Consider the following 26,308-nt stretch of genomic DNA (forward strand, 5'->3'; position numbering starts at 1 on the left):
CACAGTGCTGCTTACACACTTTCCCAGGGGCACCAGGAAAGCCCAGAGGCAAAGGCGTTGCTTGAACTTGGCACTGGCCTGAACACAAATAAAGAATGAAGGAGCTCATCTTGACCCATTCTCTATTTTATGAGATGAGGAACCGTGTACCCTGGAAAGGTTAAGTTGAAGTCCCAACTCCCAGCCTTTCATCAGAATGTGGCCTTTTTTGGAAACAGTGTCTTCACAGAGGTAACTGAGTTCAAATGAGGTCACCAGGCACAGTGGCTCATGCTTGTAATCTCATCACTTTGGGAGGCTGAGACAGGAGGATCCCTTGAGCTCAGGAGTTCGAAATCCGCCTGAGAAACATAGTGAAACCCCTCTCTACAAACTTTTTTTTAAAACTTAGCCAGACATGGTGTCACACACCCATGGTCCCAGCTACTCAAGTGGCTTAGGTGAGAGGATTGCTTAGGTCAGGGAAGTTGAGGCTGCAGTGAGCCATGATCATGCCACTGCACTCCAGCCTAGGCGACAGAGCAAGACTCTGAAAGAGGGAAGAATGAAGAGAGGGAGGAAAGTGGGGAGGGAAGAGGAAGGAGAACAGGGAAAGGGAGGAAGGAAAAAAAAAAAGAAAAATTATTTTAAAAAGTATAAATGAGCCGGGTGCGGTGGCTCATGCCTGTAATCCCAGGAATTTGGGAGGCCAAGGCAGGCGGATCATGAGGTCAACAGATTGAGACCATCCTGGCCAACATGATGAAACCCCATCTCTACTAAAAATACAACAATCAGCTGGGTGGGGTGGTGTGAGCCTGTAGTCCCAGCTACTCGGGAGGCTGAGGCAGGACAATCACTTGAACCTGGGAGGCGGAGGTTGCAGTGAGCCAAGATCTCACCATTGCACTCCAGCCCTGGTGACAGAGCGAGACTCTGTCTCCAAAAAAAAAAAAAAAAAAAAGAATAAATGAATGACTGAATGAAATGAGATCATTATGTTGAGCCCTGATCCAATACGACTGGTGTTCTTATGAACAGGGGAAAGGTAGAAACAGAAACAAACAGGCACAGAGGAAAGACGATGTGATGTGAAGACGCAGGAGAAGATGGTCATTTACAGGCCAAGGAACACAGAGCACTGCTGGCAATCATCATAAGCTAGAAGAGCAAGAAAGGATCTTCCCACAGGGCTCAGAGACAGCATAATCCTGCTGACTCTTAATTTCAGATTTCTGAACTCCTAAACTGATAGAAAATACATGTCTGTTGTTAGCCACCTAGTTCATGGTGCTTTGCCATGGCAGCCCTAGCAAACTAATACCCCATTAAAGTGAGTCTTCTTTGGAAACCCCTGGGACCAAATGTGTTACAGAATTCTTACTTTTTTTTTCTCATTTTAGAAAGATGACTGATATGGTTTGGCTGTGTCCCCACCCAAATGTCATCTTGAATTGTGGCTCCTATAATTCCCACATGTTGTGGGAGGGACCCAGTGGGAGATGATTGAATCATGGCGGAGGTTTTCCCCATTCTCGAGATAGTGACTAAGTCTCATGAGATCTGATGATTTTATATGGGGTTTTCCCTTTCACTTGGCTTTCATTTCTCTCGTCTGCTGCCATGTAAGATGTGCCTTTTGCCTTCTGCCATGATTGTGAGGCCTCCCAGCCACGTGGGACTGTGAATCATTAAACCTCTTTTTCTTTTAAATGACCTAGTCTTGGGTATGCCTTTACTAGCAGCAAGAAAATGAACTGATAAAATGACTCAATGATTACTCCAATTATTGCATAGCATCCCCAGCAGGGGCTGGGGCAGGGCCCAGAAGCAAATGTTAGTATCTGTGCAGCAAGAGGCGCAAGGGACTGAATGAAGTGTTATACATAATGTCTAGAATAATACTCTCAAATCTGTTCATATCAGGTTTTGCTCTCAAATCAATTTCCTACAAACCTACAAAGATGTCTTTGGTTTTCAGGGCCTTTCTGGACTTTGGAATGGCAGGTAAGGGATCGTGGACCTGCCCTAGGAACGCTTAAAATATGTGCCCTCATGCCACCACCCTGCCAACCACATTCAGCCTGCAGTCCAAAACACACCCCTACCTGTGAAATCCTAGAATTCCGCAGGGAGACCAAAGGGCAAAAGTTTCCCCTCAACTCTCAGAAAAACTACTTGCAAATAAAAATTTAGAGATTTTATCTTCAAGTCTATCAAACGTGCAAACAAACCACCTGACACTTGACTTTTCTGCTACTCTGAGTGCTGTGCTATACCCCAAAAGACTTATGTTGAAATTCTTAAAGCAAAGATAAAACAAGTGTGTGATCACAGAAAGAAAAGACTATAATCAACAGAAAAAGGGCTATATTATGGTGATGCCCCTATCTCCCGATGCATGGGTGCCGTAGGATGTGTATTTTCCCCAGTTACGCAGGTCAATGTCTGGCAGGTACTCATGTTTGGAACCCCAGGCCCATGCGCTATCAAGAAGAAAGGGAGTTTACAGAAAGAATGAAGCCCTCATCAGCATTCAAAGACTTGGCTGGCCCACGAGTGCGGACTCTGGAATCCATAACTACATCTCTAAAGCTGGACACACACTGGAGATTTTTCCTTGTGTCTGATTCATCCAAAAAGGACATGCTATTACATTCGGATCTCAGGGATCTCAGCCTGGTTAAATTCAATACAAATCTGAGGGCATTGTGATTTTTAAAAATCCTCCCTTAAGTTACTGCGAGTGTTAGACCGGATACTGAAGGACTTCTGCAGAGAGTGCAGGGCAAGCTCTGTAATCATTAGTAGAGCGTTCCTACACACCCTGTCCTTCCTTGTCAGGGTGCATGCTTGAGCATTACAAGCTTTTGCCTCTAGATGACATTGTTTTATGGGTGTACTTTCTCTCTGTTCCTGTGACCCTGGAGAAAAAGTGCTAAATAATCATGGGGTAAAGGCACAGGGAACACATTAAGAGAATTTACACAGAACAAAGTGTACCTCTCCCATAATAGCCATGGAGTCAGACCTCTGTTATATTTAACCAGCAGAACACAGGTCCTTCTTTTGCCCTACGCTTCAGACCTTCTATTAGGCAGGAAGTGGAGAATCCAACTTAAGTCACTTGCCAGCCAGGCACGGTAGCTCATGGGTGCCATAGGATGTGTATTTCCCCAGTTACGCAGGTCAGTGTATGGCAGGTACCCACGTCTGGAACCCCTGGGCCCATGCACTGTCAAGCAGAAGGGGGGTTTACAGAAAGAATGAAGCTCTCATCAGCATTCAAAGTCTTGTCTGGCCCACCAGTGTGAACTCTGGAATCTATTACCACATCTTGGTTGGCCAAGGCAAGTGGATCATCTAAGCTCAGGAGTTTGAGACCAGCCTGGCCAACATGGTGAAACCTATCTTTACTAAAAATACAAATTAGCCAGGCAGGGTGACTTGTGCCTGTAATCCCAGCTACTTGGGAGGCTAAGGTAGGAGAACTGCTTGAACCTGGGAGGGGGAGGTTGCAGTGAGCCGAGATTGTGCCAAAGCACCTCACTTGGGTACGCTCACTTTCACCCTGTCCCACGAGGTTCTGCCTCAAAAAAACGCACAGAAAAACCTCATTCTGGAAGGACAAAAGGTTACATTTGATCTTTCCAACTCCAATTCTGCCACCTCTATTCTAGGCAAACTGATTAAACAAGTGGTGTACGTCTACCTCTCTGTTAAACCTATGTCATTTTCCCTAACCCAGAGAAATCAGCTTCTGCCAAACTTGCGCCAAACTTCCATTAAAGTGCAACTGAAAGTAGTCAGTGACTATCAGCCCTCAACAAGCTCTGTCACCCAACCTGGGTGACAGAGTGAGACCCCGTTTCCAAAAGAAAGAAAGAAAACAACAACAACAACAAAAACCCACTTGTCAGTAACAGCCACATCTGTTTGGTTTTCCAAACAGGTCAATCTAGTATCTTCAAAGTTTTCAGGGCACTCGGACCCGGTGTCTGTTTGTTCATCCTTCACACGTTCTCCCCATACCTTTGGAAATCCTTGATTCTTCCAGGCTCCAAGCAGCCAGCACCTCCTCTTTCCCTCATCTTCCCGGGATGAATCACCCCCATAATAACCAGCCTCTTGACTCTCTGAATTCCTACAGTCTGAATACCTAGACCACTCTTGGTCTCACTCTGCCACCCAGGCTAGAGTGCAGTGGCGCAACCTCTGCATCTCCTGGGCTCAAGCGATCCTCCCATCTCAGCCCCTGTGAGTGGCTGGGACTATAGGCATGCCAACACACCAAGGGTAATTTTTTTTTTTTTTTTTGTAAAGACAGGGGTTTCCCCAAGTTGCCCAGGCTGGTTTTGAACTCCTGGCCTCAAGGGATCCTCCCGCCTGCACCTCCTACAGTGCTGGGATTACCGGTGTGAGTCACCATGCCCAGATTTGTCTGTACCTTTTCAAGTGTGTAAATCTTAATTCTCCTAAGCGGCTGCACATCACTCAGGGCTGCTGTCCGTGTCTTAGGCTAGTGTGTATTTTCCATGCAACCTTATAGTAAACAGGCCCCCAATAAACATTTCTTGGTTACTTGACGTCTTAACAAACACTATGATATGTTACCTTCTTCCCAGGGTTACATATTTGGAAAATAGTCTTGTCTGAGTTGCCAAAATGTGGTATTCTCAGTGTGTTTACCTCATATCTGATAATGAATAACTAAATGCAGAATTATTTTCCACATAAATCTAATTTTCTTGAAATTGCTTCCTTTTCCTCACTTTTCTATAATGTAGAAAACACAGGGTCATTTCCCAGAGTGTCCGGAGTTATAAGCTCACATATACTCAAAGAAACAACAAAATGATTTAAAAAAAAAAAAAAAACAGTTTCACAGTGAACCTCATTTCTGCAACGTTACCTGATACCAAAAACTGAAATCAGGAGCCACTTATGATTAACTGAAAGCATGAACATATTACCTGATTTACAGAGTTGATATCCTTGTATGTTAAAAACAAATATTCAAATCAAAAGGACATAGGAAATACTAACATTTGAGGGCTAACTTTGGGAGCAAATAACAAAATATTTAATTCCAAAAACCCTGATGAAACTGTTAGTAATCACTTATAAACTGAAAGGGGAGTTCACATTTAAAGATGGATCTTTAGCTCACTATGCACCATTATAATTGTTGTTTCTAGCTGCTTAAGTTCTTACTGTCATTTTTCATGTTTTTTCATGTCTTGCTGATATTTTTCCAACCCCAAAAAGCTTTCTTTAAATGAAGATGTATAAGCCTCAATCTAGATGTGAACCTTCACATACCAAATAAACTATTAAACAGCTCTCAATAATAATGATCGAGAAAACATTCATTGTAATTAACCTCAAATTTTTGTGCAGCTGACGAGGAATGAGATATGATTAAAGAGCGATGACAATTATATTAAATACGTGCCACTTGGGAATGCAGTGAGCATCAGCACAAATGGAGACATGAGCTCCCCCATCAACTGGGTCACTGGGGGACAAAAAGTGTGATAGATTACAGCAGGCAGTGTGAGGATGCACAGGGACTTTGTCACCGTGCCATCCGCTATGCTGGGGCAGCAGTTTGAGACCTCAGCAACTAAGGTCCTGGGAGCATGCCTGCCTGCAGCGTGGCTCCTTACAAAGGAGCCTAAACCCTAACCAGACGTGCGCCATCTCAATGTAAGAAATGGCATTTGAGTGGAGACAACTATGTATTCCAGCGAAATATCATCTATTAATTGCTAATTACGTTGACACTTTATATATTCTGCAGTCTATAATTCTGAAAAAATTCTAAAAGGTAAATAGGTCCTATAAAAAAACACAAAAGGAGAAGGGAAAAAAATCACCCTCTTCCATGGTTAACAAAGTCGTTTTGCCACAGAGCAGTGTTTGAGCACTTCACGTGCACAGGAATCACCTGGGATCTGCTTAAAATGCAGTCTGATTGGGTAGGTGTGAGCTGTGCCTCAAGAACTTGCATTTTTAACAAGCTCTCTGGTGATACTAATACATCTGGTGGGAGTAGCAAGAGTCTAAGGAAGTTCAAATACTGCTCACTTTGCAAAGAATTCCAAATGTGGAAGAGTGCATGGGCTCTCCCATAAAGAACTGAGACCTTATGTGGATATTCCCCAAAGTCCATCCTGGGCCTCTTTTCATGCTGCAGCTCTCCTTAGGCAGGCTCACACCCTGCCTCCATGCATACCTCCCTCACTATTAATGGCCAGGACCTCAGGCTTGAGCACCAGGCAAGCAAATGAGGGCCCCCTCCTGCCATCCGAACCTCATTGATTAAATACCTTGAGGATGAAATTCATGGGAAGTCCCAACCTCCTCTTTTCCATATCTTGTCAATGCAGCCAAATTATTAACCAAATAGCCTAAGCCTCACCCACTCTGCACTGGTTCTTTGTAACCTATGACGAACCATTGTGGCATACACGGTCTGCCCAGCTCTGGCCCCTGAATGACCCTCCACTGCCATCTTCCATGTACCTTATACAGGTAGCCAAGTAGAGTGACTATGAATTTTAGTTCTCTAGTTCTCAGAGCACATCATGCTTTCTCCTCTGCTAGAAATGCCCTGCTCCCACCTGGCATGCTCCAGTGCCTCTGGGAAAGCTTCCTGGCCCTCAAGCTCCACTCCTGTTGGCAGAGGCCTATCAGTAGTGCAGATGTTTACTTATGTGTCCATTTCTGCTATTGGTCTGGAAGCTCCTTGCGAACAGGGCCATGGCTTGGTCACTTGTGTGTATCACATTCCAGTCACACAGTGGGTCTACAACAAAGATTGCTTTACTCAGGGCACTGAGATGGCCCTAAGGCAGGTTAGAGATATGGAAAATGGAGGTAATGGGTGGAGTGGGGTGGGCTAAATCTTGAGCTTTGTGGTAAGTAGACGCTGGAAAATACCCATCTATCATAAAGCATATAGTTTTCACATGCTGGCCAAGAGCCAGCTCTATTATTTTAAGGTGTAATATTGCTCAAATTTGGGGTAAATTGGATAGAAATAAAATAGCGTTACTTGCTATTATCAAACTCACACTTGGTTATTTTTCTGATGTCATGACTAAAAAAAAAGAAGTCCAACAGCGATGGAGCAGAAGCTGAAAGCGAAGGATAATCTGCTCTTAGGGAGTTTGAACAAGAGGCAATTAATAAAGGATTAAGCTAAGTAAAACCACAGCGGAACATGTAACTGCAGCATGTTGAACACTGAAAACCAGAAGGGCAATTAGGTAGGAAAAACCCACAATGGGTAACACACTCGCTGGGTCAATGAACAACAGTAGGAACTTCACAGGGCTAATCCCTTGTGGACAGACCTCTTTCTAGAAGAGAAGCAAGGGAAGCAGACTCCAGCCTTCAGACAGAGCATGCAGGCACGTCTGGCAATTAGACTCACTGAGCAGTCCTAAGAGCTACCCAGTGAATTCCATTTTACTAATGCATCAAGGTGGGATGAGGTGACCCGCAGACAACTCACCTCTAACTAGTGACAGCTCAGAAGAAACCATAGTCTCCAAACTGACCAAAATCAGGATCACGATGTCCTTCAGGACACCCCCAGGAAGACTGCCTGGAGACTCCCTTACACAGACCCTCCTAAACCTCGGAGGTCTGCGTTTCTCTCCCATTTCTTCATTCAACAAATTCTCACTGGGCACCACTGCATGTCAGGCATGGTTGTTTTAGGCACCCGAGACGTGCCAGGGAAGAAAGCAGACAAGACACCCTCCCTTTGTGGGGTCTGCGTTTTATCAAGGGGACATAGGTAGCAAGCAATACAGAATCAATTAGTAAAGTATACAGTGTTAGATGATGATAAAAACTCAAGAGACAAGAAGCACAGCAAGGAGGACTGATGTGGGGACATGGAGGCAGGTACTGGCTGCAGGGCAAGCACTTTGCTGATTTTGTGAAATCTGTAAGTCACCGCTTGAAGGAAATACATTGTTCACTGGAGAGGCAGACTCTAACAAAAATATAACAATTGCACATTTGACAATGATCAGATTTCTCTTTTCTTTAATGGATGCCTTGGTTGACTGGATTTAGAGTAGCGGCATCACGGAGTCTGGAGTCTGACACACCCTAACTTCTAGCTCTGCCATGTGTAACTCAAAACAACAGGATGTCATCTCCATCAGCTGTAACAGTGAGGCCTCATGAGATGAGAGGGTCGTACACTTGGTGAGCTGAGACTGTTAACGCTGCTTAGACTAAGACCACAGTGGGTCCCAAAGGCTTCCCTGTCCTCAAGCACAGCACAGGAACTTCCCCGCCCCTGCTCACTTGAGAGACTCAGAAAAGACAGCTTTATTCTCAGTGGTGCTAAATTTAAGAAATTTAGGAAGTAATCAGTCTCATGATGGTGTTGATCTGCATATGCGTTCCCATTCATTCCTCCCCCTCAATATTTATCCGATAGTTGCAAAAATCATTTGCCAAGCCTGGTTCAATGAGTTGCTAAAATCAATTTTGACTTGGGGATGGGTGGAAAACATAGAGCTCTGCTATTGGAGGTCAGTTAATCTAACACAATTGCTATTGGCAAATGACAAAATTGGGGGATAAAAGGCACTTTTGCCCTCAATAGTAGAGCCTCAAGTTCAGGCCTTTACCTCCATGTATAAACTGCCGCACTTCTTGGAGGGCAGAATAATTAACTCTCTGAGGATATTCCATAGGTGTGGATGTTCCTAGTTTCCAATATTGATTAGATGAAAAGAGATTTGCGCATTTTGATGAGTGGAAACATTTTTTCCAGGAAATATCCATTCATTCTGCTCCACAATCAACAGCAACTTACGCTTCTAGGCATAAGAGGTTATAGCTTTCTATGAGAATGATATTTTTAAAGACTTCTAAAAGTAAGTTAGCTTTTTTTTTCTTTTAACCACTAGCCTACTATCAGCCACAACTTCCATACTAACCAAAAACAGACACATTAGAAAGTGTCAGGAGATATACCAGGCAGAAGAAAACAAAAACGTGCCACCTTACCAAAGATCATCCACCCACAATGGTGAGGCCTTACTCTGATTTCCTTATGGCCCCCAACACTGCCACTAATTATATTATCAGTTGACTTGGCTATTACGGGTCTCCTCCACTAGGCTGAGGTTCCCTGAAAGCAGAGACGTAGGTGGTCGCAGATGGCTGTGCAGACCACTGGCTCAGGGCCTAATGTGCTTTTGACTTTTTCTGTTTGCACTGGTATTTCAAGCAGTGGCCTCTGAGGCACTCAGTACATTTTGCTGAATACATGAATTGCACCTTCATGTTGGGAGGCCACTTCGATTCTAACTGGTGCACTTGCCATTTGGGAGCTTGCAAGCTGCATTTTACCTTGCCCACACTTCTCCCCTCTCTTGAGAAAAAAGAAGCAAAGTCAAATATAGATGTGCAGAAGCACAACGAAAAGGAAATGAAATTGTGAAGTGGATAAAACCCAGGATCAGGCAGATGAAGTGGCCGGGGCTGCTCCCTGCCCACGACGGGACAGTGGGTTGCCCCACCCACACTGCTGAGCTGATCTCACTGTTGAGTTTCTGGGTTTTTTCCCTAACCTGGTTATTGCTAAACTGAGATGCTGGCTTTGTCATCAAAGCTTTCGGTTCTGTGTCATGCTCAAAATCAAATTTTAATGGCAATATCCCTAAAAAGGGATAAATGCATCATCTCTCCAGGGATCTGCAGTGCTGCACGGGTGACAGGGCCCTGACTGTGTCTTGTCTTCTCATTCTGTTACCCGCCCCCTCAACACCCCTTTCTCTCTGACACTTGTACTCGTTAGCTTTCATAACATTTCCAGCTAAGTCACTTGTTTTTTCCAGGAACAGAGGATTCCCCTGGCATACACACAGTGAAACACTCACCTGGGGTGAGTGGCCCCCATCAATGAACAAATAATTTAAAGAAAATTCATTCTTTTAAACCAGCTAGCAAAATGAAGGGGTGTTTTCCCAATCTGATCACCAACCTCATTCAGGCCAATGCTTCAAGGCTGTTAAAGTACATATTTAAAAATAAATAAACAAATCAAGTGAATACAAAAAGAAAAGGAAAAGAACAATCGACCTTAAAGAAAAAATTAGCTCAACAAAAACTAGCAAGTGAAAGGGAAAAGGAAGTCTCCCTCCTTGTCTAGCACAAGAGACACTTAGTAAATATTTGGTAACTAACTTAAAGAATAAAAAGAAAACTTATTTTCAAGTAATGAACAGGGCAAGTGACTTAAACAGCCTTTTGAATGAGCTAAACTAAATAGTTACACAAATACAATACCACACAGGACAGTGTCCAAAGAGAACAAATTTCTTTCAGATAGATCACTCACTGGTTAACCTCAGATACAACAAGTATGGCCCTGAAAACCTCAACAAAACAGGGCAAGAGAGAAAAGGTGGAGTATATCAAAATGCCTTAAAGCCTGCCATGCTATTTCCTTGAATGAAGTTAGAGATTTCCTTTGATTCTCAAGCCTGTCAACTTAGCATGGCAGATCTCAGCCAAAATAAACTCCTGGACCCAGTTAACTGAGCTAAAAGGGGTCAAATCCCAGCACTGGCAAAGGCTCAAAGGTCACGCACCCCCACCACCCTCCCGCCCCCCGCCGGCCCCGGACTCTAAATGGCTTCTGCCCAAGAATCTATGACCAAATGACCTCTGATAACATGACAGGCTTTCCAGTCACTGACCTTAGTCAGAGGAGGCTGTTTACAATTGCATGTGATCTTTTCGTCTGCCGTAGGCCAGATGAGTAATAGTGAAGTGAACAAGACAGCTTACATCACTGAAAGCGGTGCTTTTTCCATGTATTCTATGAAATTCTACTGAGTCCACTTGACTCCTTGATCTGTTTCCACTTAGTCTGAAGAGCAGGGGGGTCTCCCTGTGGCCCCTGTCAGGGGGGGCACCTGGGTAATGCCTGCCCACATCCCACTGCCCACCTGTGCTCTTGGGTACTGAGAAAACCAGACCAGGCACAGAGGAAGCACAAATATTTACTGTAGATGAGGGTGTGTCAAGTGACCCTTGGGGAATTCTGGGCCACTTGGAACACAGTCAAAATAGACTCAGAAAATACCTGAGAACATGTGCTGCTGCCATTGTCCTGAAGGTCAACAGCCTCTGAAACCTCCATGATCCAAGGTGAGGGAGTGGCAGGCTCACTTCAAGCCCACCTGTAGAAAGGAAAGCCCCCTCTGTGTTACTAGCACATTGCATCATATTTAACTCAAAGTACATGAGAAGGAAAAGATTTCCATCAAGGTGAGAGAAACGATATGAAAATAGCTTCACATGAAAACTGACTTGGTAAAACCCTAAGAAGTACAGACTGAAAAAAATAAACATTGCCTGGAATGAAACATAAAAGATCCCAAACAATTCTCCCATCCCAACAGAACCATCAAAACCACAGAAGCTCCTGTTCTAGCACTTGCCTTAATAAGTTCATAGAGTCCCCCACCATCACCACATCCACCAAACAAACCACTCCAGAATAAAACTTCTATACTCAAGTAGCAGAATTCATATAATTTGATGCCTGCCTTCATTTTATATCTTTTCATTATATTCCACAATGACAAGAGAATGTCCCAAATGTGATGTTTTAAATCAACATTTAGATGCAATATAGGATTCTAAAAAACCTTTATTTAATTTAAAAAGGCAAATTTTCATAAAAACAATAGGAATAAAAAAGGTTAAGGCCTAACATCTGTAACTAATACAGATGTTTACTTTCTCTTAACTAAAAAGCATTTCTTCTTCTCTTCTTGACTTCACTGTCATCTTAGATTCCCACAAGAATTAAAGTTTACTTTCTACTCCTTACAGACATTTAAAAAAAGAAAAAGAAAACACACCCACCACCACGGCCATTCTTTCTCTTTCTGGTCATTGCTAATGAAACTCACCAGCCTGGGGCCAGCACAAACTTAACTTTAAAATCCCTCTTCCCTTACTGAGTTGTTTGCTTTTGTTTCTTTCACTGGCAATATTTCATTCAAATATGTGTAAAGTACTTTTACTTTATGTAAAATAAGTATTAAAGAATAAATATTCAAGCATAGCTACAAAATAAGCACTAAAGAGTAACTCAGGTTTGATTGCAGGCTTTGGTATTTCATATTGATACATTTTTATTGTCTTAGAATTTCAATCATCTTAACACTTCATGACATCAAAAATACTTTACTGAAAGTAACGTGGCACCTTAATATGAAGGTGTGGCCTGCCCTTAAATTTATTTCAAGCTTTGTCAACATGTGGATACACTACAACTAGTTAACTAACAGTTTATGAATCATCATCAAATGAGACAGCAAAGAAGCAGAAAGATCTCGTGTTAATCATACACAGTACATTCACATGTATGAGTAGGAAAGGTGGGAAACTGACAGAAAACCTGAAGGAAAAACTCAGTTGAATATTTTCCGGCCTTTGACTTTTGTTCTCTCAAACAAAAAATAATAATAAAATTTAGTATAAATCATGTAAGCCAAATTACTCATACTGAAGAAGAGAAGATTTCTTTTGCCACCAACCAAAAATTCACATATAAGCCATGAATTATTCTCCAAGCAAACTATTTTATGACCTCAGATGGTATTTCACTTGAATATTTCACTTGAAACCAAGTGGAGCTGGTATCTCCCTCTTCTCCAGGAGGTTTCTAAGTCAGAAATACTGAGATTCGAAACAGAACAGGAAGGAAAACACAATTGTTTCCTCCCCAATCTGTGATTTCTAAAATAGAAAACAGCATTCATAGAACTTACATGGTCTCTATTTTCCATTATTTTCAAAAATAAAAGCATCTATTATTGGATGCTTTTGAAATAAAATCTGTGCATCTGGTTTTTGGAATAAAATCTGTGCATTTTTCTAAACAGTCAAGAAAGATAAGAAGCAAAGAACAGGGGATCAGAATTCAGATCCCAATTCTTTTCAAAGTTCATTCTTTGCCTATCATTCTTTTTAAACATAAGGAGAGTAAAATTGACCAATTACAGCTAACTCCAAACACCAACAAGCATTTAAAATGGAAAACCGTGTTATGTGCTAGAATTATGCCACTGACATTAAAACAGTACTACACCAAAATCAAACTCCACGCCAAGAGCAGATGTTACACATTCGTATAATGAGCATACAGTGGTGTCTTTGTTCTTACCAATACTCTTTCTCAAGGCTGATGAAAAACAAAGCTGGAAAGGGTTCAGCTGGGCTAGCGTTGCTGCAAACCTACCCCGGTGAGTCTTCGGCTCCCTGGCCTCGTCTTCCTCCTTCCCAGTTTTAAAGCAGTGTCTGTGCACACCTCTGCTGATACCGGGGGAACACCAGCAAGTTTTAACACAACTGAGAAGGAATGCACCCAGCTCTCTACTTATACTGATGATTCACTTCAATGACAGGTAGAAAGAAATGCTTGTTGGTGGAAAAGGGAGTTATGTCAAGCCCCACCCACTACCGTAAGGTTAAGTAACTCCACCCAGCTCAGCAATTAGCTTACATCATCACCTGGTGCCTTATCTCCAGGTTCCCTGCAGTTGTTCCTGAGGCATCTCTTCTAAAATGAAGTTCTTAGTGGGCTCATCACACAGGATGTGCAATAACAGAGGTTGCAGGGTTCTATGGATGACTCTAAGTCTGGTGGGGCTGTTTTGCTTATTTAAAGTCAGATCAGAGATTTTGGGATTTCTGACAGTAGAGGTCAGCCCTTCACCCTTCCACAAACTAACTCAGCTTCTACATTCTGAGGTTCTGGCCTTCAAGGTCCCACACTCGACAAATGGGAACACAAGTTCCTAACCCTCCAAAAGCTTACGGTCTTGAAGAGTGGGAAAAAAAGCAGGAACAAAAATAATTATGATACAAACTACAGCCCCAAACAGAATCGATAGAGGATTCTGTGTCAGATGAGAAACAGCTCTGCCCTGTTAATCCACAATCTCTGCAGTGCAGTCTGTTTTCAGATCCCAGCTGTGTGCCCTTAAGTGTAAATCAGGGCCATAAAGGTGCCAGTGGAGCTCTGCCCTGGTTCCTGGAGGCACCAGGTCCTCGTTTGAGGGGTGGTCTGGCAACCTGACCACCCTTACTCTAAGGAAATTCTAAGAGCAGGTCAAACACGCGCTCTCTCTCTGTGAGGGGCACTATGCTACTTCTCTTTCCTCTAGCTGGAAGAAGTCACACCCTACTCTCCAACCCATGCAGGCCTCCACCCCAGCAGATGTGGCTCTAATAGCAAGTATCCCCAGTTGCAGCAAACAGCTAACTTTCTACATGCACTCAAATTTGGTGGCATGCTCACTCATGAAGTGTTCCTGGCATGTCAAAACCCTGTAGACTAGACTTGAACTCCGCCCCCAGCACTCGAACGCTGGGATTTCCAGACTAACGGATCACCCCTCGAGATGGGAGGATTGCTGAAGGCATAGAAAAGCAAGTGGGCAGCAGGGTTCAACTAGACCGGGGACAGGGCCAACCATTTTCAGTCCTTTTTTTTTTTTTATTTTTTAAGACAGGGTCTTGCTCTGTCGCCCAGGCTAAAGTGCAGTGGCACAATCTCAGCTCACTGCAGTCCCTGCCTCCCAGGTTCAAGCAATTCTTGTGCCTCTGCCTCCCGAATAGCTGAGACCACAGGTGTGAACCACCACGCTTGGCTAATTTTTGTTTAGGGTTTTGCAATGTTGGCCAGGCTGGTCTGGAACTCCTGGCCTCAAGTGATGCACCCACCTTGGCCTCCCAAAGTACTGGGATTATAGGTATAAGCCAGTGTGCCCAGCTTGTTTTCAGTCAAATTCTTAAAACAAGAGAAACATCTCAAGTTTTTAGTCTTCAGCAGTTGAGGACACACAAGTGCCCAACAGACTAAATTTAAGAACAGGATTTCCATCATCTTTGATTATGTTTAAAACTATCAAATTAAGCTACAGTGTTTCCAGTTTACACACTGGCTGGAAGGTTAAAAAAATAAAAACGACAATATGGTATAAGAAAATGCACCTAACCAAGCTGAACAAGTTTTATTTTTTTAACCATTTGCCTATTCCCTTAAAGATAAAAAGCACCTATGCCTCCTACCAAATGCTACCTGATTATGATGGGCTAAATTGTATTTGCCCAAAATTCCTACGTGGAAGTCTTCAATACCTCAGATTCTGACTGTATTTAGAGAGAGGGTATGTAAAGCAGTAATTAACTTAAAATGGGGTCAGTCGGTGAGTCCCAATCCCATATGACTGTGCCCTTATACGAACAGGAGATTAGGACACAGACAGGTACACAGATGACCTGGGAAGACCCAGAGAAGCCATCTGCAAGTCAAGAAGAGAGGCCGCAGAAGCAGCCAACCCTGCTTCATCGTGGGTTCTGGACATCCAGAGTTCTGAGAAAACAAATTTGTGGTATCTGAGCAACCCAATCTGTGCTACGTTGTTATGACAGTCCTGGCCAACAATTACAACACTAATTACACAACTGTCACCCTCTGAAAATTAGTATTAGAAAATTGAGACAATTGAGATTTCTAATAACCATTTCCCCATAACCATACACTTCACTTGAGTACACTCACTTTTACCCTGTCCCACGAGGTTCTGTCTCAAAAAAACGCACAGAAAAACCTCATTCTGGAAGGACAAAAGGCTACATTTGATCTTTCCAACTCCAATTCTGCCACCTCTATTCTAGGCAAACTGATTAAACAAGTGGTGTACGTCTACCTCTCTGTTAAACCTATGTCATTTTCCCTAACCCAGAGAAATCAGCTTCTGCCAAACTTGCGCCAAACTTCCATTAAAATGCAAATGAAAGTAGTTAGTGACTACCAGCCCTCAACAAAGAAATGTTAAGCCTGGAGGGAATGCTAGAAGTAGTAAATTCCTTTTGTCTAGAGGAGAAAATTAGGGCCCAATCAAAGCAGCACCATGATCTAGGGATAGATGCTCAACCTTCACACCAGCTCCAACCCAGTGTTAACCACTCCTCCTCCAACACTATTCATGAGGGAAGCCTGAAGTTATTCTAACCTCACTAGTATCCCAAAATGACTGCCACCATGATCACCAGGCTACAGTGAAAAGAGAGATAAGGACGCACATATCGGGATTACCAATGGAAGATGGCCGGCTTCTGGACTAAGCCTAAAACTGGCTTTCTTTTACCAGGCCACTACTGACGCTTTGTGGCTGGGTAATTCTTGGTTGTTGGGGATTCTATGTGCCTGGATTTGACAAAGAGAAAGTTGCTGCTGTCTTGAGACAGATACTTCAGTTTTATAATCTGGGCAGAATGCAATAAGCAAAAGGAATGGAGGGAAGAGCAGGCTCCCTGGAACTTTCCACAGCCCTCTCCGACCAACAAGAGGTCACGGAGGGGGCATCTGGGAAGACCAGGGGTGGGTCTCCCAGAAGGCTGGCAGTAGGAGACGATGCTTTCACTCTTGCTCACATCCCTTGGGGATTTTTTTCTAAGCTCAAATTTCAAAATAAAGTTAAAAAGTCATGACATTCCTTTAATTGCGTATTACTTACACTTAAATGTAAGTGATAAGCCATTGTTGGATGGCACCTAACACTTCTGACAATATTACCCAAAAAATTGCTCAATACTGTTTACTACACTTAAAAGACTGGGCGGTTTGTAGGGTGTGGTTTTATGAAATACCACAGAGGGTCACAAAGGATCAGCATGTTCCAATGCAAAGCAAAGGAAGTATATAAAAACAGTGAATTCAATTGTAGGCAACATAGCCAAAAGGAATAAGAAAAGCGTGAAGACTGATTTCATTCAAAACAGGATTTTATTAAGAACAGAAAATTTGAATTTCATAGTAGTATTCCAAAGATAGGTCAGCTTTTGTATTCTGTTTGCTTTTGTTTTTAATCTTAGGATTTGTTAGTGAGATCATCTTGCTATTTTCCTCTAAAAAGTCATCATGAATTTATCTATATTCTGCAGCCTTCAAAAAGTATGTTTTTTAAAAATAACATTACAAGCTATCATAAAATGCCTACAGTAAAATAGTTTAAACCGCGTCATTCTAACCAGTATCATAGTATGATCCCAAATTCATAAACTATTTCCATATACATAAATTTAAATATAGCCAAAAGACTGGACAGAAATAAAATGAAATGGTAACCAATTTATATCCCTCTGGGTGTTTGGCTCTACAGGTAGATCGATGCTTTATGTTTTATCTTTTCCAATGTCTACATCTGTTATAACTGGAAAAAAATGTTATTTACTTTTTTTTTTTTTTTTTTTTTTTTTTTTTTTTTGAGGCGGAGTTTCGCTCTTGATACCCAGGCTGGAGTGCAATGGCGCGATCTCGGCTCACCGCAACCTCCGCCTCCTGGGTTCAGGCAATTCTCCTGCCTCAGCCTCCTGAGTAGCTGGGATTACAGGCACGCGCCACCGTGCCCAGCTAATTTTTTGTATTAGTAGAGACGGGGTTTCACCATGTTGACCAGGATGGTCTCGATCTCTTGACCTCGTGATCCACCCGCCTCGGCCTCCCAAAGTGCTGGGATTACAGGCTTGAGCCACCGCGCCCGGCCAAAAAATGTTATTTAAAAATTGCTAAGATGAGCTGGGCATGGTGGCATGCACCTGTAGTACCAGCTACTTGGGGGGCTAAGACAGGAGGATCGCTTGAGCCCAAGAGTTATAATGCTGCAGTGAGCTGCAGTCACCCTGTGGCACCGCACTCCTGGGCAACAGAGTGAGACCTTGGCTCCATAAAAAATAAAATTAAAAATAAACAAACTGCTAAGAACGTACTATATCACTTATTTTAAAACAGTGAGCAACCAAATGAGAAGAATTCAGATGCTGAGGATGGAGGAGACCCAAGTTTTTCTATTTTGTTTAAAACCAGCTACAGTAGAGGAGAAACTAGGACACCTGGAGGGGGAGGAATAAATTGAACAAAACAAGGATAACATGACACAGGCAAAAATCTTTACATAACACAGGCAAGGTTTGGTGATAACCACATAAAGGCTTGAAGTTCCTCACACGGTCTTAAATCCCTTCTAACTCGAGTTAGCTTTTTCTTCCAATGCCTTAAAAAAAAAGGACAATGTGTGGTTTACATGCTTCATAAGGTCCTACAATCAACTCACTCTATCAAAGCATTTGAAAAGCAAATTGTTTCATCAAGAAGGGGGAAAGGACTCTTGAATCTTTAAACGTCATTCAGTAAACACAATACAATGTACCTCTTCTGCTCAAAGCACTCAACAAGACCCAAGGATTTATATCCTCAAAGCATTTAGAACCTGGCAGCTTATAGACACTTCCTAATTTATGAAACCCTGTGTTCCTAATGTTTAATTTTTAGGGCTGTTACTTAGGATCCTGATCACATTTTCACAGGAAAGAAAGACCTCAACCTTAGTGAAGTCTTCCAGTCCCTTAGGCTGGAAAGTCCATCTAAATGCAAATGACTCCCAAAAGCCTGGCAACTCTGGCCTCTCTTTTGCACTCCATTCTCCTTTACCATCATCTTCACATTTCCACTTGGAGGCCTAAGAGACACCTCAGACCTAAAAGATACAGTGATTCTGCCTCCGCACCACTCCCCAACACATCCATCCCAACTCAGTGGCCCCCAGCCAGTTCAAGAGGAAATTTCCTCAGTTCTGCTCTTCCCTTTCTCTCTTACACATCCAGTTTATCAGCAGGTCCTAAGGACTCCATCCCCAAATTTAATCCCCTACCATCTCCTCTCCATGCTGGATGTTTCCATTCTGGTGTTCAAACCATCCTCTCTCACTTAAGCCTCTGCAACAGTCTCCTAACTGGCCTCTGGGCCACTCTCACTTGCAACAATAAATCACACAAAGCCACTCCTTTCTTGCAACTCTCCAGGCTGGCTTACCACAACCTTAAGCAGGAAATACAAATTTCCTGGCACCCACACAGCCACGGCTCCTTCAGCCTCACCTCCAGCCTTCTCCCCTGAACTCTCTCCCTTCCCCAGCCCCACTCACCTCCTGGCTGCTTCTCAAACCTCTCAAACTCACTTTCACTCTCCTCTCCATGAACGCTCCTCCCCCAAATCCCCAGGGCAGCTCTCTTCTCTTCCGATGATAGCACATTGAGTCTTTGTGCTGATGGCAACATAAACTAGTCCCACACCTTAGGAAAGTAAATTGGTAACCTTTACCAAGAGTATTTAAATCCTAATATTCCTTTATTTAGGAATCCCATTTCCAGGGAGGTATCACAGGAACAGAATCCAACATAAAAAAAAAAAAAAAATCTTGTTTTGCACAAAGATACACCCAGTATCCTTCTCTCTTAAATGAGAAACTGGAAACAAACTTAACAGATATGATTAAATAAGATACAGTACATTCAGAAACTGTCATATATTACATATTGGAATAAACGACCAAAATAGGCTATATCTATGTATTATGATGTTAAGTATACACAAACATTCTCTCCTAAAAGACAACTAAAAGGAAAATGCCAAAATATTAAGAGTGACTGATGTTCTTTCTGTTGTTTTTTTCCTCTAATTTATTTTCAGACTTAGAAAAATGTACAATCTTCACAATTAGAGTGGGAAAATCCCTTCTTGTTTTTAACAGAAGGAAATTATGCTGTTAAGTAGCTGTTAGCTTTCCAAGTCACCATAGAAAAGACAAAAGCACAATGTTAAGATTAAAAGGTGTACAAGGTATTCAAAAAATCAAATGAGAAAAGCATACGACAGATGAGGAGTTAAACCGTCCATTTTACAAAGAATTCTTATTAAGCAACAAAAAATTAATAGGTCAAAGGAAAAACTGACAGAAGGATGTGAGTTGCCACCGAATAAAAATGGAAATACAGATACACAAAGAGAAACTTGGCCTCACAGACTGAAGACATAAAATGTGACGTTTTTACCTTCCACAATGTCAGAGATTAAAAGACTGATAAAATGGGTTAATGTTTAACTAGGGAAAAACTGGTGCTCTCATCAACCACTGCAGCCAGCGGAAACCAGTGCAGTACTACAGAAGGCAATTTTCCAGTGTCTATGAACATTGTAAATGTTCCTATTCTTTGATCCAGGAATTCAACTATGGGAATTTAGCTACAGAAACTTTCATACATAGATACATCAAGAAACACCCGGCTGGGTGCTTTGGCTCACAACTGTAATCCCAGCACTTGGGAAGCCAAGGCAGGGGGATCACTTGAGGTCAGGCATTGGAGATCGGCCTAGCCAACATGGTGAAACCCTGTCTCTACTAAAAATACGAAAATTAGCTGGGTGTGGTGGTACATGTCTGTAGTCTCAGCTACTCAAGAGGTTGAGGAAGAAGAATCACTTGAGCCTGGGAGGCAGAGGTTGCAGTGAGCTGAGATTTCGCCACTGCACTGCCACCTAGGTGATAAGAGTTAGACTCTGTCTCAAAAAAAAAGAAAAGAAAAGAAACACTATAGAGTTTTAAAAACATGACAGGCATCAGAAGACATCCTAGATCTATTAACCAGGGAAAAAACACCAATGCTCCGTTGCAATCTAGTATCTCCAGCAGGATCCCATTTAAAACACACACACACACACACACACACAGACACACACACACACACGCAGCTAATACTTATGGAATTCTTACTTTATGACAGCACTGTTCTAAGTCTTTTAAGAACACCACTTAATCTTCACAGTAACCCTAACAGTAACAGATAGGCACTGTTATCCCTGCTCTACAGACGATTCCACTAAGGCTTGGAGAGATCAATAGAAGTTTCCATCCAAGTGGCCCTCTGAGTGTACATTTCTACCTCTCTCTTTCTGTGATTCAGACTAAATATCACATCCATAAGAATCTTGGGAAAATAAGACACAGTATCATCAAATGAACAGTCTGGGCTAGGGTCGAAAGAAAAGCAGAACCAGGGGACTGCTGCTGCACAAGTAGTATTCTACAGATGCCAGAAATGCAAAAGAAACAAGTCAAGAGACGAAGTCAAGAGATCCAAGGGGCTAGAGTGACTAACCCTGGGGCAGTGATCAGGTGATTTATCAGAAAACTTCATTTCCTCTCTGCTTTTCCCATTGCTACCTTGCACTTCACGTGGACCAAAGCAGGAGTGTGGTCCTAAGACTGCTAAGACTGCAGTGCAGGCAGCTCAAGAGAGTGAGGAGGCCCATGCAGGAGCCACACCTAAAAGGCTGCCTCCTGGCCCATCCCGCCAGGCCCTACATATTGCTTCGACCTGGCACATGCCAGTGAACAGAGGGCGACAGGAGGCACAAAGAGGAAGACCAGCAGACCACCAAGAGCCGTCAATGATGCAAAACGGGCAGACAAATGGGGTCTCAGAATAAACCAAAGAAGAATGTTAAATACGCACAATTAATATGCTCGTAAAATCTAAGAGGGTATCAGCACATCAAAACAAGAACAGAGTCAAATTTTTAAAGAAAAACAAATCAAGACTTAAGAGAAGGAGCCAGCATTTTTAACCTCAAACTACAGTGCTGCAGCTTCTTTCACAGGAAAAAATGGGATGTGATTAACACTCATCACTGGTGGGTGACTTGGAAATCCCTGCCATCCCCACTCTCCCATCATTCCACATTAACCTCCACCCGACTCCCTGCTTAACAGACGTAAGAAGCGTTTTCATCTTTTTCTCCACATTCACACATTTACACCTATGGGCACAGGAGGAATGTGTCTGTTTTACAACTAGATATTACATATTTTTCTACACATTGCTTCTCATTCATCACGATCTCATAGAACTGTGCTCCGAAGCCAACTCCGATACAGCTCCAGTACTCTCTTAATGTTACATACAAGTAATCTATAGATAGTCTATAAATTGGCCGTTTTTCAACTGATGAGCTTTCATATTTTCAATATTTTGCCACTATAATGGTACAATAAACATCGTTAGCCATATGACTTTGCACGTGCTTTTATTTCTAAAAGACAGATACCGAGGACAAAGGCTGCTTAGAAGTATAGTCGTTTTTTATTTTAATACACACTCCCATCTGCTTTTCAAATAAGGCCATGATAATTCATATTTCCATTAGCATTATGAGAAATAATACCACTTACCACTTCCACTACATCCTTGCTATCAAAAAGTGGTATTTTTCTCTATTTTTACCAATCTGATGGGTTTAAAGTAACATCTCACTGTTGTTTTAATCTGCATTTCCCTAGCAAAAATGAACTGTTTTTCATAGGTTTCCTGGCTGTCTGCATTTGCTATCTATGAATTCCGTATTAGTATTCTTTGTCCATTTTTCCTTTGTGTTTTTCTTAATTTGCAAATTATTTACTATAGATAGTAGCCCGTGTCTGTTACAAATATCCCTCCTTGATCTATGACTTAATCACATATCTTTTACCATAGAAAAGTTTTAAAATATGTTAAAATATATATTCAGGGTAGGTGTGGTGGCTCATGCCTGTTAATCCCAGTACTTTGGGAGGCTGAGGCAGGCGGATCACTTGAACCCAGGATTCAAGACCAGCCTGGGCAACATGGTGAAAGCCTGTCATGGGGAGGGACCTGGTGGAAGGTAACTGAATCAAGAAGGCAGATTCTTCCCATGCTACTCTCATGATAGTGAATAAGTCTCATGTGATTTGATGGTTATAAAGGGGAATTCCCCTGCACACACTATCTTGCCTGCCGCTATGTAAGATGTGACTTTGCTCCTCATTCACCTTCAGCCATGATTATGAGTCCTCCCCAGCCACATGAAACTGTGAAACCTCTTTCCTTTATAAATTACCCAGTCTCAGGTATGTCTTTATTAGCAGCGTGAGAACTGACTGATACAGTAGGTCTTGCCTGTAGTCTCAGCTACTTGGGAGGCTGAGGTGGGAGAATCACCTGAGTCTGGGAGGTCAAGGCTGCAGTGAGCTCTGAATATGCCACTGCACTCCAGCCCGACTGACAGAGTGAGACCACCTCAAAGAATAAACAAATAAAGATAAAATATATGTTCAAATTGTGTCTCTTTCCATAGCTTGTGCGTATCAAATTCTGCTTAAACATGCTCCCTCACTCCAAGATTATACAAAGTAGGTTCTTATATTTTCTTGTAAAAGTTGCATTGCCGATGAAGTGTTTGAAGAGTCTGGGATTTATTACTGATCACAATGTAAGATAGAGGTCTGGGCTGTTCCCCCCATGCCCACTCCAGATAAAGATCTGGTTATGCCAGTGCCATCCTCAACAGTACTGAACTATCATCTTGTTATACATTCTCTCTCTTACTTAATGAGACACAGTCCTAGATTCTCAAGTCTGCTCCAATGAACTATTTATGTAATTCTGGATCAATACCACATTGCTTTGATCACGAAGACTTCTTATTCTTAGCATGCTGTCATCACTTGTAAGCCAAATCTGCCCTCACTGGTTTTCTTTTCCATATTTGTCTTGGCTCCTCTCAGGTAGTATGTATTTATTCTTCTATAAAGACTTCAGGATTATTTTGTTCAAAGAAAAAGAAAACCCACCACTTTGGAAATTCTAATTGGAATCACAAGAAATTTACTTATTAATTTTGTAATAAGATACATTCAGAGATAATGTGTTTTAATTTCTCTAGATTATATTTCACATTCTTCACTATGAAGGTTATAGGTATTAGTTCAGTATCTTCCTAGGTTATCTGCTGCTATCATGAAAGCAATACTTAACTTCTATTTCTAGGTGCTTACCTTCTAAACACAGAGAAGATAATTTCTAGGGACAAATTTTTTGTCCAGCTACCTTGACAATTTCTTCTTTTGATTTTAGATTTTTTATTAGAGGCTCTTGCGATTTCTAGACATACGAACATTTCATTACTCCACTCATAAAAACCTCTTAGATGATATTAAATAATAATTGTAAAAGATGACGTTCTTCTCTCATTCCTATTTTTAATTGAATAGTTTTAGTGTTCTTTTAGGAAGTAATTGCTGTGTGTGTGTGTGTGTGTATACATACATATGGCCTTTATGTTTAGGTAATTTATTTTCATCCCTAGTTTACTTTCTGAGATTGTACTATATTAGGAATGGCTGCTAAACTTTTTCGAATAGCTTTCTAGCCTCTACTGACTTAGAAATACATTCTTCTCCTTCTATATGATTGAGTAACTATCAATGATAGTGACGGGTTTCTAATAGTTAATGACCCTGGTATTACTGGAAAATACTGATTATAATGCACTAGCCTTTTGATGCACTCAAGAGTCTATTTTTTAATAAATTATTTTAAATTTCTACATTTACTTTCGTAAATAATATTGATCTTTACTTTTTTTTTTAATTTATCAGATTTTTAAATTAAAATTTTGCTGGTTTTACAAAACGAACTGGGAACCTTTCCATGTTTTATAAGATTAAAAATAACACTCAAATTTTTTATTTTTCAAACCAGCCTGACCAACATGATGAAATCTCATCTCTACTAAAAATACAAAGTAGTCAGGCATGGTGGCACCTGCCTGTAATCCCAGCTACTCAGGAGGCTGAGGCAGGAGAATCACTTGAATCCAGAAGTCAGAGGTTTCAGTGAGCCAAGATGGCACCATTGCACTCTAGCCTGGGCAAAAAGAGCAAAATTCCGTCTTCAAAAAAAAAAAAAAAAACAACCTCAGCTGTAAATCATGGATTCCTGGTGCCTTTCTCAATGGTAGCTTTTAATCATCATTCTTACCTCTTCTATAGTAATTGGTCTATTCAACTTTTCCATGCTTCTTAAATCAACTTTGGTAATTTGTGTTTTCCTGAGAAGTCCACCCTATATTTTCAAATGTGTTACATGCAATGTTTTTCTATAAAGTCTACTGATGCCTCTCTGTGTCTCCTTTCTCATTCCTATTATCTATTTCTAAGTTAGGAGGATTTCTTTCTGTTCCTAAGTTAGGATGATAAGAGTTTTTACTTCATTGGTCATTTCAAATAGCCAGCTATTGGATTTACTTAACTTTTAAATCTTATCATCTCCTAATTCCTCCATCCTAGTTTTTACATTTTTTGATTAGTTGATCTTTTTATAATTTCTTAGGATGCAGACTCAATTCTTTATTTCTTGCCTTCATTAATAATGAAAGTAGTTCTTTTCTCAAGGTGATATGCTCTACGATGTTTAGAATTTTTACCAAGACCAAGAAAGAAAAATACCTAAGATGAAAATGTTATGAGTCACAAGGCAAGTAAGCAATGGAACTAATAGGCTAGTTGTTGGCATTCTAAAAGAGGAGGGGGATGAATAAATTGGCCACAGTGGGGGCGGAGGTGGGGTGGGCAGAAAGAAGAGGAGTGGTGGGGGAACAGGGAGGAGGAAGAGAGGTAGGAGGATGGGGAGGAACTGTTTCCATTTCCTGACTGCAGGCCAAGTTTGAACTATTTTCTCTTATCTATCATCTTTCTTATCCTATTGTTAGGTTTTCACTCTTCATTTCACATTTTGGGAAAAATGTTTGGGTTCATATTCAGGCTTAAAATAACCAACAAACAAACAAAAAAATTCCCATCAGAATTAATCCTGCAGTTGAACTACATTTAACCTAATTTTAAAACTGCTATTAACTATCTAGAATCAGGACAGTGTTCCAACACGAAGGAACCCCAGGATCTTGAATCAGCAAAGATTCACTCCCATGTCACGACAGTGAGCTCACTCATGCATAAATGTGGCTTAATATATCTGTGGAGCATTTCAGCACAGCTTGATCTATAGCTCTGTTAATCAGAAGGGCCAATCATTCAGATCCCACTCTTTCTCCAGGTTCAGAAATGTACCCTTTTAAGAAGTGACCTTGTCTCTGTGATAGCTTCTGACAGCAATTCTCAAAAACCAACGCTGAAGGGGCAAAGAGAGTCTGCTTCTCTCAGGGTGAGAGGCTCTGACCTCATTAGAAAACTGTCTACAAGGCCAGAAGCAAAGCTGCTACTATTTTCTTAATCCTCACTGCAGGGAATTTTTAGAAGACTTAAAAGGTCTCAACCTGGCCTGGGGAACTTGAAAATGACACTCGAATAAAATCACATTCATTTATGCTCTACTAATTCAGAATTATTTTTATGATCTGGAAAGAGTTTGGACTCACGTTTCCATTTTTAGACCCTATGACAACAGGCTGAGAAGGAGGTTCAACCTACTTATGGAAACGAATTTTAGATGCCCTGACTCATATGTAAACAACCAATGTGCTAATAATTTATCGTTCGTTAGAGCAAATACTTCTATTTGGATTGCTACCATAAGTCCTTATAAAAACTAGAACCAAAATGACAATGTT

The 26,308-nt window shown here is 41.6% G+C and overlaps 1 protein-coding gene across 6 annotated transcripts in view; it reads right to left on the bottom strand.

Annotated features, from left to right (window-relative positions):
- Positions 1 to 26,308, bottom strand: part of NEDD4L (NEDD4 like E3 ubiquitin protein ligase) — a 354,125-nt gene that overhangs the window by 163,738 nt on the left and 164,079 nt on the right. The gene's annotated exons all lie outside the window — the stretch shown is intronic.

This window comes from Aotus nancymaae, unplaced genomic scaffold (assembly GCF_030222135.1).
Source record: "Aotus nancymaae isolate 86718 unplaced genomic scaffold, 86718_ANA_hifiasm-v0.15.2.pri h1tg000020l, whole genome shotgun sequence".
NCBI lineage: Eukaryota > Metazoa > Chordata > Mammalia > Primates > Aotidae > Aotus > Aotus nancymaae.